This window comes from Myxine glutinosa, chromosome 5 (assembly GCF_964187855.1).
Source record: "Myxine glutinosa chromosome 5, kmMyxGlut1.1, whole genome shotgun sequence".
NCBI classification, from domain to species: domain Eukaryota; kingdom Metazoa; phylum Chordata; class Myxini; order Myxiniformes; family Myxinidae; genus Myxine; species Myxine glutinosa.
Window position 1 is genome coordinate 79496024 of NC_136265.1, and position 17465 is coordinate 79513488.

General features: G+C 45.3%; 2 long non-coding RNA genes across 2 annotated transcripts; both read left to right on the top strand.

Annotated features, from left to right (window-relative positions):
- Positions 1-695: 695 nt before the first annotated feature.
- On the top strand, positions 696-2439 carry LOC137428748 (uncharacterized). The gene is made up of 3 exons (XR_013623359.1): positions 696-794; positions 1624-1925; positions 2402-2439. It is a non-coding gene; the product is annotated as an uncharacterized LOC137428748 (long non-coding RNA).
- A 10993-nt stretch (positions 2440-13432) lies between these two features.
- LOC144892312 (uncharacterized) lies at positions 13433-15406 on the top strand. The gene is made up of 3 exons (XR_013623505.1): positions 13433-13492; positions 13614-13754; positions 14625-15406. It is a non-coding gene; the product is annotated as an uncharacterized LOC144892312 (long non-coding RNA).
- Positions 15407-17465: the final 2059 nt, after the last annotated feature.

The following is a 17465-nucleotide window of genomic DNA, read 5'->3' on the forward strand; positions in this document are numbered from 1 at the left end:
GAGCTGACCGCAAGATGCTGAAAGAAGTCTCTAAGAACCCCAGAACGTCATCACGGGACCTACGGGTAGCTCTTGCCACTGTTGATGTCAAAGTGCACGAGTCTACCATTAGAAAGAGGCTGCACAAATTTGATCTACATGGGAGGTGTGCCAGGAGGAAACCTTTGCTGTCCAGAAAGAACATCAGGGCAAGACTAAAGTTTGCCAATGAACACCAAGGCAAAGACCAGCACTTCTGGAACAATGTGCTCTGGACAGATGAGTGAAAGGTAGAGCTATTTGGCCACAGTACCAGAAGACATGTTTGGCGAAAACCAAAGACAGCATTTGACCACAAGAACGTGATACCAACTGTAAAGCATGGTGGTGGAAATATTATGGTTTCGGAACCTGTTCCCCTTCATTCTGTGTATATTCGTGAATATACGGAGAGCGCTTCTAGTTACATTTTCCATGTATATATTTTTCACACACTCATCAAAGAACTGACTCCGAGCCTCCACCTAAGCTTAAGGTTTGATCTGTTCTTAGGCCCCATGATGGTACATGGCGTGCAGTGCCAAAATACATGGTAGTTGTTAAACTTTTGCCAAGTACCTGGAAGGTTAAGCACCTCTTGCCCTTTTTTCACAGTTCTTGTGTTTGCTTTCATGCCCTTTTCCCCCATCCATCCTGCCTTTTCTCCACGTGCCTCAGCTGCAGTCAGCAGCAGCAGCAAACTCGGACAACCAGACCCCAGCAGCACTGGGCTCAACACTGAAGCTTCTACTGAGTGACAAAAAACCACTACCGGGGTAAGAAGAGTACCTTCAACAAAACATAAAGCTTATCTTGCATGAAATCCCATTTGACGAAAGAAAAATGTTTTGGATTTTGTTTCAAGTAGACATTCAATATTCTTTGCAAGGTTAGACTAATTCTGCTTCATTCACAATTATTGTGTTTTGACGTTTAAGCTCTCCGATTTTTTAATTTTTTTTTGTATACAAGATCGAGGCTTGTGGAAGAGCTAAGAGCAATCACAAAAAGACAAACTGACACATAAAACATAAAATAAATGGAACGGGAGACAAGATGGGGAGAGAGGGGGAAGCACACAAGCACAACAGTAGAGAACAGGGACATCGGGAGATCTGTGGGAGGGAGAGGGCTTGGGGGGAGGAGGCACGGGAAGGGAGGTGGGATGTGGGGGGGGGGGGGGGGGTGGAAAGCTTATTTGCAGTTTTGAAGGTTTTATTGTCTGTCATTCACAGCATGTACACAATATTATTCATCAGTTCTAGTCTTTGATACGTTTTTGACTTGTTTTTGAAGGATTGATCAATAAGATTGTGGCTTGAAGAAAAAAAAAATTGTGTGTTTGTTTTGTGTTTTGCTTGCAACTCTTCCATGAACCATGGACGCTTAAATTAAATTGGCCTCTGCAAGTACTCGGGTCCATGGGTTACAGGAAATGAATCTCCACTTAGCTATATGTGGAATGGCCCTTTAGAATGTTAACAGTTGTAAAAGTTGATAAAACTGGAGAAAATCTTTACTTTTTGTCATGCCACAGACTTATTGAGAAAGCTAGCTCACCTGCAGTAAGGAATCACCGAACTACTTTCCCCACATTTTCCACAGGTACTTGCCCTCACACTCGGCAAAGCACATGCGGTTCGTGACACCTGTACGTCGTTCACTACGCCTCTCCCTTCACGAGGCACATCGCACTGCTAGTTATGAAACTCGACCCTGTCTGACATCACTTCGTGAGGTCCTCTTGAGCAAAGATGAGGCCCAGAGAGTAGATGAGGTGAACGCCCCGACAGCATTTATCTTTCGGGCTAATGAGCTAGCTGGCTCGCCCCCAGGCTTTCGGGAAGCTGTGTATGATGGCCTGGTGGTGCTCTGTAAATAGGATTGACCATGAACAGGAACCAAAGGTACGACCTAGTAAAAACTGAGGTATGCATGGAAAGGAATGGTAATAACCCTGCGGTCCGCCCCCACCCTCCTAATGCATTTGTGGGTAATGCACAGTCGTGGCCAAAAATATTGGCACCTTTGCACGTTTTTCCAATAACTCACAATTTTCTCAAAAATAAGTTGGAATTGACAAAAGAATTTGGTCTCCACAATTCTTTATTTCACTGTGAATATTACATAACCTTTGTTTTTGATTCAGAACTTAATATTTCCTTTTAAATCAGAAAATAAAAAGAAATGGCATTGACAAAATTATTGACACCCCAGATTTAATATTTGGTAGCACAGACTTTGGACAAAATAACTACAGTCAATAACTTCCTATAGCCATGAATGAGCTTCCTCCACCTCTCTACTGGCAGTTTGGTCCAATATTCTTGTGCAAACTGCTCCAGTTCTCCCAGATTAACCTTCTCCCAACTGCTGTTTTCAGATCTCCCCACAGGTGTTCAATGGGATTTAGATCTGGACTCATTTTTTTTTTTTTTTTTTTTTGTATACTGAATCGAGGCTCGTGAAAGAGCTGACATTTACTTCACAAACAAATCAACCAGACAAACAAAATATATAAAAAGAGGGAGCGGAAGACAAGAGAATGGGAAGCACACAAACACTCGAGAGCACACAACATTTGAGAGCAGGGAGATGTGTGGGAGGAAGAGGGCTCGGGGGGAGGAGGCGTGGGAAGGGGTGGGGGGGGGGGAAATAAAATATGATCGTGTAATAAAATGTGATCGTGGAAAATCGTAGCGAGGGGCCATTTTGAATCGGTTTTCAGTGAATCGGTTTTCGATTATGACACCGGGTTACTTGTGGTGGATAGGAACACCACTAGGTAAGTAAGGACAACCTTTATTTAGCAAAGATTGGGCAAAAATTGACCGACTAATTCAAAATATTAACTTATATCAAATAGGTCTTTTAAGGGGAAAACGCGATGACGTCACCACGTCACGCGGCACAAATGCGCACCTGTGTCGTTGGAGGTATTGACTTATATAGGGTTGGTTTTCTAAGGCTGTAGGCCGCACCTCATTTTGTCGAATAAAGTGGTATTCGGGTGGTTCCGGTATTTGGGACCGCAGGGACGGAAAGTGCAGGTACGGGGTGCCAGTGACTCCCCAGCCGGCCCGCTCTGAAGGTTCGGATCGGGACACCAGGATTCATTCCGGTCGCCCGGTCGGCCCGGAGGTGGGGGTGCGGGGCCTGTCACGGAACGTCAAAACAAACGGCCTGCCGGGGCCGCCCAAAAGTCGGGCGTGAGGGGCGCGTCCACTAATGGAACGCCTCTCGCTTCCCAGATCGAGGGCCACGTGGTCAGGAGAACCTCGTCCCTTCTGGTTGCCTTGCCGTCCCACCGTGAGCGCTGGTCAGGGTGTACTTCAAGCTAAGCTTAAGTGTTAAGTTCCTCCTTGCCCTCGCAAGGGAAAGGCTAGGGTCAAGCTCTTCCAAATTTCCAAACACTAGAAATCGGACGTCTCAAATTAATTAATTAATTTGTTAATACATCTCAGTCGCCCGCGACCTCCCCAGCGCGGGCGTCGAACCAGTTCATTTCCGGTGCGACCGGGCCGAATATCGGCCCGGCCGTGGCCGAAGCCGTTGGCTCCGCCATAGCACGCTAACGCGTAGGCTCGCGCGTCCCTGGTCCGCCGGGGCTCCGCGGGTGTCCTACCGTGCCTGGCGCCGCTATTCTCTCGACTTCCGGGAGTAGGTGCCGGTACCCGGGGACGGATTTCGCCGTCTCAACATGGTAGCGCTCGGCCAGTGGGACCGCCGGGACCCACGTGCACTCACAAGGTGTGCTGCGCGTGGGCGGCAGTATCAGACCGGGGCGCCCAAACGCTCCCCGGCTAAAGTTCATCCTGAAGCGCCCACATTGTGTGGACAAACCCCACCAAGTCGAGGGCCACGTGGTCAGGAGAACCTCGTCCCTTCTGGTCACACTGTGCCTATCGGCCGGCCTCGAAGACCGAAATTGTGTCGGTTACCGATCCTTCGGGTTCGGAACTATGTCACCCTAAAATTGCTGGCCACTTCAGAACAGAACAGCAGCGTTTTCTCTTGAACCATTCCTGGGTGCTTTTTGAAGTGTGTTTGGGGTCATTGTCCTGTTGCAAGACCCATGACCTTCGACGGAGACCCAGCTTTCTGACACTGGGTTGAACATTGCGCTCCAAAATGCCTTGTTAATCTTCTAATTTCATGATGTCATTGTTCGGGAATTAATTTATCCTTGAATGATTGACAAAAAACTCAAGAATAAATAGTCCAAACTGTTCAGAAGACAATCGACTGATTTTTTTCATGAAACGTGGGAGATCTCACTTCACTTTTACAAAGGGTATTACAAAGCAACGAAAACGAGTTTCAGTAACACACACACTTCTATTTTCATACGCAAATTCTCAGTAAGAGATCTCATTAAAAGGACACATACAAGAACAGAGTAAAATCTCCAAATGCTTGCTTTTCCATGGCTGTCTTATAGATGGAGACTAAAGAACATGCAGGGAGGGGTGAAGGTGAAGGAGGAGAATAGATGTGGTGGGCGAAGAACAAGATGACGGATAGAAAAACGTGAGCAAGCTAAACAATAATTCGTGGTCTCTCAGCGCCACCTGTTGGATTCATCCGTGGCACTGCAGGTTCTTTCCGTGGTCGATTGAAAGGATAGCACACCAGTTATCTCTTACTCAGTCATATATGTCACCAATGATTTAAATGGTATTACAAAGAATCTGGTCTGCCTTGCAATTCAGTACAAACAAGTTCTGTGACTTTTAAGATAACAACTGGGTTCGTGATGAAGACCAGATCGTGGCCCACTCCAGTCAGCTTGGGAAGGGGATTCGGATCACAGAGATTACAATTCTCAGTAATTGTGGAGAATACAGTTATATCATAAAGCATATGTGTACTGAATTAAATAGGATTGATTGCAGTGTCAAAAAGAAAGAAAGTGTACATTCATTAGATTTCCCGAGGGAACAGCATTCCTTCAGTGTCGTTGCCAAGTGATAATCTAGTTTTTCCTGTGGGATGTGACATGTACATTGTACAACCTTGTACAAACTCAACACTTATTAATAATAGCTTCAGAACTACTCTTATGGGCTTATACGCTTGCTAATAATTAAATGTTTGTTCTATAGACTAAATCATTTGATATGAGTTAACGTTTTAAATCCTTTTTAAAGGTAACATGAAATCCTCGATGGTCCTTTGGAGAAAAAGAATGTTTTGTAATTTTAATTATCAGCTCACCAGGTGTGGACAAAGTTATGGAGGCTGGTCCGACCTTGACCAGTGTTCAGTGACAAGTTGGACAAGTCCTTTTATTTCCAAACTATTTCTTAAAACTCGTATTACGTTGGAGTCTAAATAAATAACTGTTTGCAGATTATCATGATCATATATATGAATGAATGAATGAATGATCGTTTTTAAGGCCATTTTTCCCGCTAGGGCGGGGGTTAGCCTTGCGGGCCCCATGACAATCATGGTTCCCTGTTTAAGGCAATGTTTTTATGGCCGGATGCCCTTCCTGATGCCAACCCTTGGTCACGCTCTTACGATGCGCAGGGATACGGTGTACCTATTCAAAATCGGGGTACACACCGTGATCATTCATCCCAGCAAGCTGGTACTCAATTTGCCGACCTCGGAAGGATGACAGGCTGAGTCAACCCCCCTGGCGTTAATTCAGCGATCGACCGGGATTCGAACTCAGGATCCTAGGATCCCAAGCCAGCACCCTAACTGCGAAGCAACACCATGATCATATATATTGTTGCGGTTTTGAGAGTGTAAATATAACATCATTAAAGGTTAAAGCTTTGCCCCCATAGTTAGTCCACAAGCAACACGTAGGCCCATTTAGGATATTAGTTATGTCATAGTATGTGTGAGGATAAGGCCATTTCCACTAGTGATACCTGCGTTGTGTAAAATAAATAAGTTTAGGCCCCGTTCATTTTGCCTCCACCCTCCAAATCTACCTCGTTGGGCAGCATCCATCCCGTGCCCTATTTTGGCTATTGCACCTCGCATTAGGATGCTCACTAGTCAAGGGACACGAGGTAAGCCTGAGAGAGGGTGGGGCCGGCTTTGAGGTCGGGGAGCGGCAGCGGGAGACGGTAAGAGCCACCAGCCAATCAGGGCTCTAAGGGCATGGCGTGAGGGGCGTGGTAAGGGCGTGCCTATATAAGCGCGTGCACAAAGCCCTTGAACAGGACTGCAAGGAATCGCGCTTTGTGAAAGGACTTGCAGAGGATACGCGCGCTGTAAAGAACTCACTGGAAGAGTTGGCTTTGTGAGGACTCGTTGGGAGAGGGCTTGGTGAGAGGACTGGCCAGGAGAACTTCGTTGAAAGAGAACTTGCAGAGGATACGCGCACTGTAAGAGGACTTGCCCGATTTGCGCTCTGAGAGAGGACTCCTGCGGGAGAGGCGCTTTGCCATGGAACTGTATTGGGAACGCATATAGCGCCGGTTCTTCTATTACGTACATGGCCGTGACCGCAAGTATAACCGCCAAGCCCGGTTCATCTATTACGACGTGACCATGGTCGCAAGTAACCACCCAGCCAGCCATACCTTTCGCCCCGCATTTAATCCCATGTGCGCCAACGACCCGCGGGGAGCTTCTGACGCCCTGACCATCTTCTTCGCGGTGCGAGTCGGGGACCGGAGCGAACTGCCTGGACGCCATCATCCCTGGACCATCAACCTGACCATCTACAGCCCCGTGTGAGTGTATCTGAGTGTGAAACGGGCCCGTGTCCAGGGTATAAGTTAAGACTGTAATAAGGCTGCACTGTGTGTTCTTCTTCTTGATCATTGTACATTGTGAATAAACCAACCTGTTCTTCCTGTCTTTCCTAATTCGACTATCAGTGTTTTCCACCATTGGGTAAGCGTGGCACGATTAGAACCGCTCGGATCGGGTTTAGACATTGTTAACGGCTCGGGTCGCGGTTCGCTATCGCTCGGCGTTTCCACCTACAACCGTGATTCGGGCGGGGTTTATTTCCTTGCTTCCTGGGCAGCGTTGGTAATTAGGTATTAGCGATTAGTCCTTTCAACTCTTTACTATTATCCAGTTGTCAGAATGATGGCCTTGTTTATGTGAAATCTATCGTTTCTATTTTTGGCTGCAAATGAGTTTGAATTTGAACTTTTACCCTGAATTTTATCCCAAATCACAAAACTGCCTCCAGATATCCGATTCCTGAGGTCAAAAATATATGGAAAACATGTCATATGCGATTGTAAGTTACTTGGTTAAAAAGTCATAATCCACCGCCATCCGAGGCGGCCATTTTGGATTTATGCAAATTACGGGATTTCCCCAAGGTTGCCGATCTGGAAACCAAACTAAATTCTCTCTTCAGATCCATATTCCTAAGAAACCATAAAAAATAATGCACTTCTCACAACAACAAGGTCATCAATCTGGCAACTCGACGAGAAGGCAAATGGCGGTCCGAGCGATCTGAGACCGTGAGGACAAAGCGCGACACACGAACACTCATCCAGGTTCTTACCGGCGGCGGAAGCAGCCGCGAAGTGACGATATTCGGTCGGGCTGTTCGATCCGGGCCGATCCGCAGCTTCCACCTCCGCGGCGAGCTGAACATGCGGCGCGTTGCAGAGATTCGACCTCATCGCAGGGAGCACAGCCGAGTACATCGCGATCCTTCTTTCCTGTCAAGAGATGAAGAAAAGCTCCTCAGTGAGAATACCAAATAAACCAACGTAACGGAAAGATCCAAGTAAAAAGTAAACGGCCCCAACCCGGCGACTTCCCATTGACCGGCATGTCCAATCGCCAAGATGGCGGATGTTATGTTAGCCACGTTCGAGCCACGGAGGTATATAATATGGAGAGCCAATTGGCCACCTCGCAGCATTAGCCGCCGTGAAGCCACCGGAAATAGTCTGGCGGCCATATTGGGAAGCCGATCGTAAGCCTGTCAAAGCAAAGGCGTGGCGCACTGATGATGCAGCTGGAGCGAATTTTAGGACCGCCGACTATTTAATTAATATAGAATACTAATATTTGAACTGATATTCGGGCTCAGAATCCCGTTCTTTAAGGAAATGGTGTTCATTAAGTTTGAAGTTGGTTCTAGACGCATTTTTCCTGGGGAATCCAATGGTTTGAGCTTGTTTGAAAAAAAAGTGCCCAAAATTACCGCTCGGTGTTCTTTATCGTTCTTCTCATGACCCAATCACCCACTAGTAGGAATAAGAATCCTGACATGTTACACCCCTGTTTAACTCCTGTCTTCACCTTGAACCATTCTGTTGTTTCACCTTGGTCGACGACCGCACATTGAAAGTCTTGGTAAAGGGCTTTTACAAGGTTCACTAATTTTCCAGGTATGCTGTATTTCTTCATTATGACCCAGACTTTCTCTGGGCAAGGAGTCGAAAGCTTTCTAGAAATCTATAAAATTGAGGTACATCGTCGTTTGCCATTCTTTGGCTTGTTCTATAATATTCCTCAATATAAAGATCTGATTTGTTGTCATGTTATATGATGTTACTTAATTCAGTCATTATATTGTAACTAAGATGTGTATGTTTCTATTACCGAGATGTTAGAAACCACGCAGATATAATGATAACCAGAGTTTATTCTACACTGACATGGGTCAGCAACACATCAACAGTGAGTCAGTCACATAAATGACATGAAACGCTGTCATGTAGTTAACCCACACAATTCACAGTTAACCCACAAAACACACCCACACCATGTAGAGATGAGGTCGCTCTTATATTTCAGCTTGCTCTGGTGTTGCCTCACTGGTGAGCAAACAGGACCAGTTTGCAATATTTTTTCCTGATGCGCTCTTCCTTCATGTCATCATCGAGTGTTCTCACAACATGATGGAAACGTATCTTGCTGTATGATTGTGATACAGAATGTATTAAAGCAAACACATGGTTGCTGTCTGCCTCACAGTCAAACATGTGCCGATCCAAGGAAGCAAATGTAGATGGACCTACCTCAGAAAGGACAGAAGTGGAAATTGCCGCTCTTATCCCACTTTCACGAGGCATTTTGCCATTGCTTACAGCCAGGAGCCTCTTGACACAGCGTTCAGTCGCCTCACAGACACGAACAACACTGTGCGAGGGAACTATGAGGCCACCCCTGTTCTTGGTAACAATCAGGCTGTACATTGGTGTGGTTTGCCATTCTTCGTTGTTACTGGTCAATGCAGAAAGACATTGGCTACACTTCAGAGTCTTCCTCACCATCCTCACCACATAGCCGGCAATATAGCCAACACATGACTCTGTAAAGATGGAAAGTTGCTCAAAATTTGGAATATCCGCATAGTCGTGGTCCTCTTTTGCCGGCGATCTCAACTCCAGGTCGTATCGTCTGGCCACCAACATGTCGTGACTCTCGTCAGGCACAGCCTGCTTTGCAACGCACTTGAAGGAAGCCGCATTCAGGATTCTGGTTGAGTCCTGTGCAGAACAGTTCCCACTTGCAGACTTGATGTCATGTCGCATCAAGAGGCGCTTATATGCGGCAACAAACTGCCGGGCCGTTGGGTTATTCCCACTTCCACATGCAATGCGGACCGCTCCAAAGAAAAGTTCAATGTGGTCTTGGCTCATTTTGTACGTGAGCAGGTATCGCAGGGGAGATGAGGCAGGTTTGACATATGTGAAATACAAAATTTTGACACTCTCTATGCAGATCATGAAACCAATGAAGGGGGTTTTCAAACGCGTATTGGTCATAACTTGACCATTCATGTTTTTGATGTTGGACAAGTAACTGTAGGCAGTATCCAGGAATGGCAGGAAAAGTCCTTCTCGTGATGTCATGAGTGGTGCCTTGTAGTTTCGTGCCAATGGATTGCGAGAATTTAGAATGTCAAACAGTTTGTCCAATGTTTCAATGTATTGGCAGGTAGCCTCACTGCCCTGAAATTCTGATAGTTGCAAAGTGTCCCTGCAAAACCGAATTGCATCTGCCACACTAGTGCTCAATGTCTGAGCAGCTGTGTCCACCTTCATGACATTGCTCTTCCACTCGATGTGTTTCCGGGAGAGCTTATTTCCCAGACGCAAGCCTTCCCTCTTCTGCAGATCAAAGAGTGCCTGGATGTATTTCCACGCGATGACTTTTTTGTTGCCATCCTCCATCATTTTCATGGATCCAAGACAGTTTCTTGCAAGTTTAAGCATGTGACATGCATCGAGTACAACACAAATTTTCTTTTCGGGATTTGCTGGGTGGGGAAATGTTGGTTTCACATTCTGCGGCGTGATGTCGGCACCTAGCTCACGTAACATTGTCAAATGAGCGGACGGTCCATCGCAAGTTAAGGAAACCACCTCTGCACCGATATCATGCAATTTTAGTAGACATTGTGTCACCAAATTCGCCTGTTCCTTCCCCGACAATCCATTTATCATAAAGTATGTTACAGGCACTTTCCAACTGTCATTCAGTGCAACCAGCATGAAAACCAGTGCGTTGCTGGCCTGGGGAGCACTGTCATCTTGGACTCCGTTTCCGATGTCGACGTACCCCAATACCTTGTCCCCTAAAAAGTCAATTGCCTTCATGATGGCCATCTCGTCTAACATCAGGCTACACAGTGTTCTCTTGCCAGTCTCCTTCTCTGCTTTAAACCGGCTCTCTAGTGCTTGGAATACAACTGCACTAAAACCAGGTGAACCATCAATTGCGCTGTACCATTTCCGGATTGTGGATGGACTTGGCAGTGCCAAGTCGAATGTCTCTCGAACATAGTCGTATCCTTTAGCAGAATAAAATTGAAGAGTGAGTGCGAAAGCTTTGATGACTGGATCGTATTCATCTCTCGAGCGTTTGCCGCTGCCTTTGTTCTTCAGCATTCTGCTCACAATAGCTTTTGACACACCAGAGAATGTTGTGTTGAGCATTTCAATACAATTGTCGGTGACCATCCCATTCTCCCTCAGGTCTTCCTCGATGGTATTCAGGGACTCCACTTTTCTGGCTAACCTTCTGTTGTGTTGCTGACTCACTTTTAATTTTTTTCGAAAGTTGTCCAGCTTGTGGACTGCTTCATCGAGCTTGTGCTTCAATACCAGTGGACTTGTGACGGAGTAGGAGTGATCTGTGGTCTGAAATGAGGGTCCCACCTCAGGTTCAGGATCTTGAGTAGTGGCTTGAGGTTCTGGTGTATCTTCTTGGATGACAGACCTGGCCACTGGCGCTTTCCTCAAAGCTGTAACCTATTTGGAAAGAAAAGAAAAGGTGAACCATTAATACTCATCAAGTTGTTTTTAGGGCTGAGCCGAATGCTTAGAAGCTTCGTTCATTAGATTGGGGTTCTAATTAGAAATAGATGTGACTGCGTTGGACGTATTGTAACATTGTTTCAAAGACTAAACATTTTGTTAAATATTATTACAACAAAGCTTCGGGGGGGAAATGCCAAGAAAGTGTACAAAATGGGATTCGGCTCAGCTCTAAATCTTTTAAAAAGCAACTGAGTTGTTCTCCATAAAACTATGTCTTAGGAGCTGCATATGAAGCAGCAGACATGGCATGTGATGGGTTACTATCATAACATAGGTGGAATACCAACATAGCATAGTTTACCTTCTTTAAATGTGCTGGGAAGTTGAAACAGCTGGGGACGGACTTCGGCTTCAGTCGGACGGTTTGACCAGTCCTGTCGAAGTCACTCTCATTGAAGTGATCACTGCACAGAACTGTGGTGCCTGGGGTGGGGTAGAAGGACTCCCTTCTCAGGGCAGATGTCCATCGAGAGCACAAGTCCTTATCCTTTGGAAACCTTGAAACAAAATACATTGTGGTCACAAAATGTGGTTGCGGGTCAAAACATCCGAGTCAAAACGACTCCATATCAAAATAATATTTTGAGTTTCATATGTATAGTTAAATACAACTTCATCTGCTAATGTTTGCCATGTGTCGGACTTTCGTACCTTCCACAAGTAACCCCCATTTGCTCTTTCTGCTCACGAGTGACACAGGAGGGCATGGAAACCCTGACGGTAGTAGACTGGACAATTAAGTGAAGCTCATCACAAATTAAATCACTTGACAATGATCACGAGCTGACGAGTCAATCTCGATACTTCAATCTGAATCAATGAATGAGTCAATCAGACATCAGTCTGACATACTCACATAGCCCTAGTGAATACACAATACAGTTATATTTGAGATCTGTGTCGTATTGCACACCCTGCGCGTGGTCTAACATCATCAAATTCAAACACAGTGTTCAAACTTCATTGAAACTACATTGAAACTTAATTACCTAGCCCCACCACCGTGACCACGCCAAAAACTGAAAAAGCAGAACACCCGCGATCGCGGTTTGTCACTTACTTGTGAAATGTGCATGTGGAGGCCTTCCCTGAGGTATTTGTGCAGTCAAATGCAACACACTGTGGCATTTTGAAACAGCGCGTTCACAAATAAGACTCCTTACAGTCGGTAAGCATCCAAAATGAATCAGAAATTGTGAGATCAGCTGATTGTAAGATCAAACACGGACGCAGACACAATCGGCTTCCCAATATGGCCGCCAAGCAACTTCCGCTAGCTTCAGCCGACAGCCGTCATTGGCTCTCCAGTTTATTATATACCTCCGTGATCAGACCACGTGAACCTTCGTCACAGGAAGTTCCAGTCCGAGGTTGAGAAGATCAACCGGAAGTTCTTTGTCCTTAATAAATTCTTCTTCTTCTATTTTTCATGAGTATTTGTTGGTGTTTTCAGAGTCGTCGCGAGGATCTATATACGCCACGCACCTGAATACCTCGGATATGGATACTGGAGGTTTATAATTATATTACTTGCTCCGTTCCTTTAATAAATCTTAAAACTGATCTGCAGAATCGAGGATACTTCTGAGTTAGACCGAGAAATACATCGGGTGGACCTGACCACGTGATCACCACGTCATCCCCACGTGACGGACAGTGTGCGGTCGAGTCGACGCGATTTGAGCTCCTCATGCCGAGGGCAGAAAGAGAAAACATGATCCAAATCCTCGGGAACCTCACACCGGCCACACAACCCCGTCGGCGTCGGGTGACGTCATATCTGATGTCGGTAGAAGTTGAGAGAACAGTGTCCGAGTCGCAGCTTATGTAAGATTGTCTGATCCCTTCGGGAGAGCCGAGGGAACGACCCAGAGAATTGAACCAAATGGTGAACCTCGTGGCACCATCTCCCCTTGGTGGAGAAAACTCCCATTGCGATTTACATTCATTGTTGATTTGATTAAATTATTAAATTCGTTTTAAATTATTATTAAATTCTGTTTAATTATTAATTAATTTATATTATTATGAATTAATTAAAATTATTAAATTCTGTTTAATTAAATTCGAGACTTCTGCCAGAACAGCGGAACTGGGCGTTCCGAATCCGACCTGAGAGCGCGTTTGTCTGCCTAGTCACGTGATTCATTCCCACCAATGCCCACGTGGGCAGGAACCCAGCACAGGTCGACTGCCGTGTATGTCCGTGAAGTTAACAACCTGTAGGTCATGCCTGTCACTTGCTGCAGGTACTATGTAAACCTGTGCTAACCTGTTTCATGGTCAGGTTGTCACCGACTAAACCGACTCCCCCACCAGGTGTCCTGGTTCGGAGGGTGTATGGATATGGACACCCAACAGGATTAAAAACAAAACCCGTCAAGGGGCGGAGGAGCTCCACGTGAGCCAACAGCCATCCATATCTGGTGCCCAACTGTGTCTGCGGATGTCCTCCTGCAGGTGGGTTACCTTTTTCAAGGAGGTATGTGGCAGGATTTGAACTCCGGCTCCCGTAAAACACAAGTAAAAGTACGATGAACCCGACAGTTCACCAGATGATGTGACTGGAGCAAAGCCTCAGGGACCCCCATTCTTTGATGACAGGAGGTAAAGCACGGGGCAACTCTGATGTGTCAGGTTATGGTGGTGGTGTGTCTGGGTGGTGCTCTGTTGTTACCTTTCAGATGGCGGTCCCTTTGAGTAAACCTGAGGCGAGTTTCATGAACAAAACCAGTGACTTTCACCAGGACAAGTCTCAAAATGGATTGGTGGAGTAACACGCTTTGTAAACCTTGATCAACCACCTGGTGGTTATTAGCAAGTTCATGTTGGACTGGGATTCATTCCTGAATTGAGGATGCTGGTTGCATCATGACAGGTGTTGCTCTTCCTTTGATACAGTGCACACCTGTGCACACCTCATAATACGCTCGTTGACCGGTGTTGCCTCGATTACGACAGCAGTCAGCTTATTGGACACAGCTACAACAAATCCCTGTGAATGGAAACCATCAAATACTTTGTTCAACCTGGTTATTTACCCAAACACTTAATTTTCATTCATGCCCCCCCTTGGAGTTCCCTTCGGATGCATGCAGAGTTTTGGACTGATACATTTTATGGCTTCGGAGTTATGGAAGAGACACACACACATATACATACACACACACACACACACACACACACACACACACACACACACACACACACACACACACACACACACTATCTTTTGTTGTTGGAGTTTCACTTTTGTTGTCTCGATCTCCATGAGGAGTTTCGTCGTTTAAGAAATCACGTCATTTTTTGTCTTGTCTGGGATGCCCGCAGGTATAATGAAGCCTCGTCAAGCAGGATGGCTCGGACCGTGGAACAGCGAATGAGGTCATCAAATCCACTAAACTCTCGCTTGGGGGGGGAAGGAGACCAAGACGATCTGGAGGAAATGCTCATCAAATTTCAGGACTATGTGCCACCCAGAAAGCGAAGAGAGTTGCCAGACACCACCCGAAACAAAGGCACCAGCGGAGTGGGGATTCTTTTGATCATTTAATAACAATTCTGAGGATAATTTTCATGGATTCCGAATACCGATGCAAAGAGGATCTCGGAAAAAACTCCTCGATATGGGAGATTAGCTCTCACTGGCCAAAGCCATATAAATAGAGCAACACCTTCAGCTCTCGCATAAGCAAACAAGAAAGAGCAGAGATTGCATACCCTCCCAGGATGTGATTGTTTGGTGTATTTTGTGTTTTATTGCTGATGTAGATTTATGTTCAATCCAATATAGTGTTGTGGATATTTTGGACAATAGGGGAAGGCGGGGCAAGTTGAGCCAGTTTTTGTTCTTGGAATGTTAGGACTGAACTTACTGATGATCTTGCACAAATGAGTATCTTGCCTTCTAATTTAATCCTTGGGAAACATTTTGTAGCTAGTTCTTACTTTCTATCCCCACACTGAAAGTCACTGTGACTTTTGAAAAAACGGAGGCCAAATGGCTCAACTTGCCCACCTGATGGGGTAAGTTGATCCAACCTCTGGGGTAAGTTGTACCACATAGGGGTAAGTTGATCATTGCCCCAAATAAAGATAACTAAAGTAGAAAACCATTGTTTTGCCAGAAAAATATTTAATGTTGTAAAGTTCTACAACACTGAACGAAATGATTACCTTGTGTTCATGGTTATAGTAATCAGTTACGAACAAATTGAGTCACTCTCATAGAAAAACAATATTGTCAACTGTGGTAAGAAAAGTCAACTCAATCCACCTGTCACAGTTTCAAGTCACAATTAAACAAAAAGTATCCCAAATAGTTGATCATTGCCCCAAATAAAGATAACTGAAGTACAAAAATTGGTCTGCCTGAAAAATATTTAATGTACTTGTTACAACACTAAACGAAATATTTACATGTACCTTGTGTTCATGGTTATAATTCAATGTGGCAGCTGGATTGAGTTGAAAACAGCTGCCACAGTTTTAAGTCACAATAAAACAAAAGTGTCCCAAATACACCCAGAAAGGCCAACAGTCAGACTGTGGCAATTAAGGCACAATATCTTGCTCATCAATGCCAGCTTCATCATTTGGATCTGGAACTAAAACTAAAACATGTCAGAAATCAAGTCAATTAAGCTGCCAAACTGACAAGTCACAATTGAACACAAGCTGTCCAGAACAACGGGCAGAACTGCCAACGCACTTAGGCTGTGGCAGCTTACGCACGATGTCTTCCAGTTCAAATCCTGCTTCATCCTTTGGGTTTGGAACAAACACTGGGTTGTCAGATCCAACTTTTCCAGCAACCTTCTGCAGGAAGACACCTTCAAACTGAAATTCCTCTCCATTCAGTACATCAACCCGAGCAATGTAATGCACAAATCTTGATTTGCCAGCACATTTGACAACTACAAAGTCACCTTCAATGATATCCATATCACTGTCCACATCTGATTCGTCATCATACTCAACTTCTGAATCACCATCTGTCTCACTGGAACTAGGGGTTTTTGATCTTGAGGGACATGTCTTTTTCCCATTAGCTTTGAACAAGCATCTCTTTGATTTCTTGGCTGATGGCTTCCGTTTGCGATTTTCAGATAGGGCTGCAAGCCCCTGGCGTACTGGGGTGTCAGTCAGAATCTTTGTGCTGCCTTTTTTGCGACCAGCTTTCGTTTTCTTTCTTGCTGTTGCTTTCGGAAATGGGTGAACATCAGATGGTGATACGTATTATTATTATCTCCACCAACATGAGTTGGCAAGTTGAGCCAGACCCTACGGGGCAAGTTGAGCCATGGCTCGATTTGCCCCGTAGGGTCTGCCTCAACTTACCCCAGTCTGAACTTTCTGAGATGTCTCCACATACACACATATTCTATGCATCCATCGTATTAAAGTCTATGACAAGAATGGAGACACATACCTGGACTAACAATTGTCATCTGATATCCATATTATATCTATGCTGCATATGGAAGAAACGTGAACTTACCTGTTTTACACCTTTTTACTTTTATGGCTGAAAATTGGATTTTTCCCTCTGCAACACTGGTTTCTGTTTCAATTTATAAAACAATATGGCAGAATTTGGAGTTATGCAATGGGGCATCTATAGATGGCGCCACCACAAAGTCTGACTCATTCATAACTGGCTGGGAGGTGGTGGCTCAACGTACCCCAATGCTCAACTTGCCCCGCCTTCCCCTACTCGCTGGAATTGGGAGGAGCAAGTCAAAAAGGAGGAGCGAAGATGGGATTGGTCGCATGAAGAAAAGGGGAGGAGAATAGTAGGATTGGTTGAGCAAAGTGTAGGTGGGAGGGATGAGGGCAGTGGGGATTGGTCAAATGAAATATTGGGGTGGGAGGCAGCTAAGATCGAGGGATACAATGTGATTGGTCGAATGAAATATTGGGGTGGGAGGGATATCCCGCTGAGTGGGGAGATTGAAGAATGCATATTAAAATATCCTTAATGAGGAAGATATGTTCTTTTGTTCGCATCAGACCTCGCGGAGCCAAGACTCTCCCAATTCTGCTTGGAGACTTCAACAACAATGTGAAAGTCATTCACTTTATACTACGTGAATGTGAATGAATGAATGAATGGCGTCAGGAAGGGCATCCGGCCATCAAAAAACATTGCCTCAAAAAGGGAACCATGAT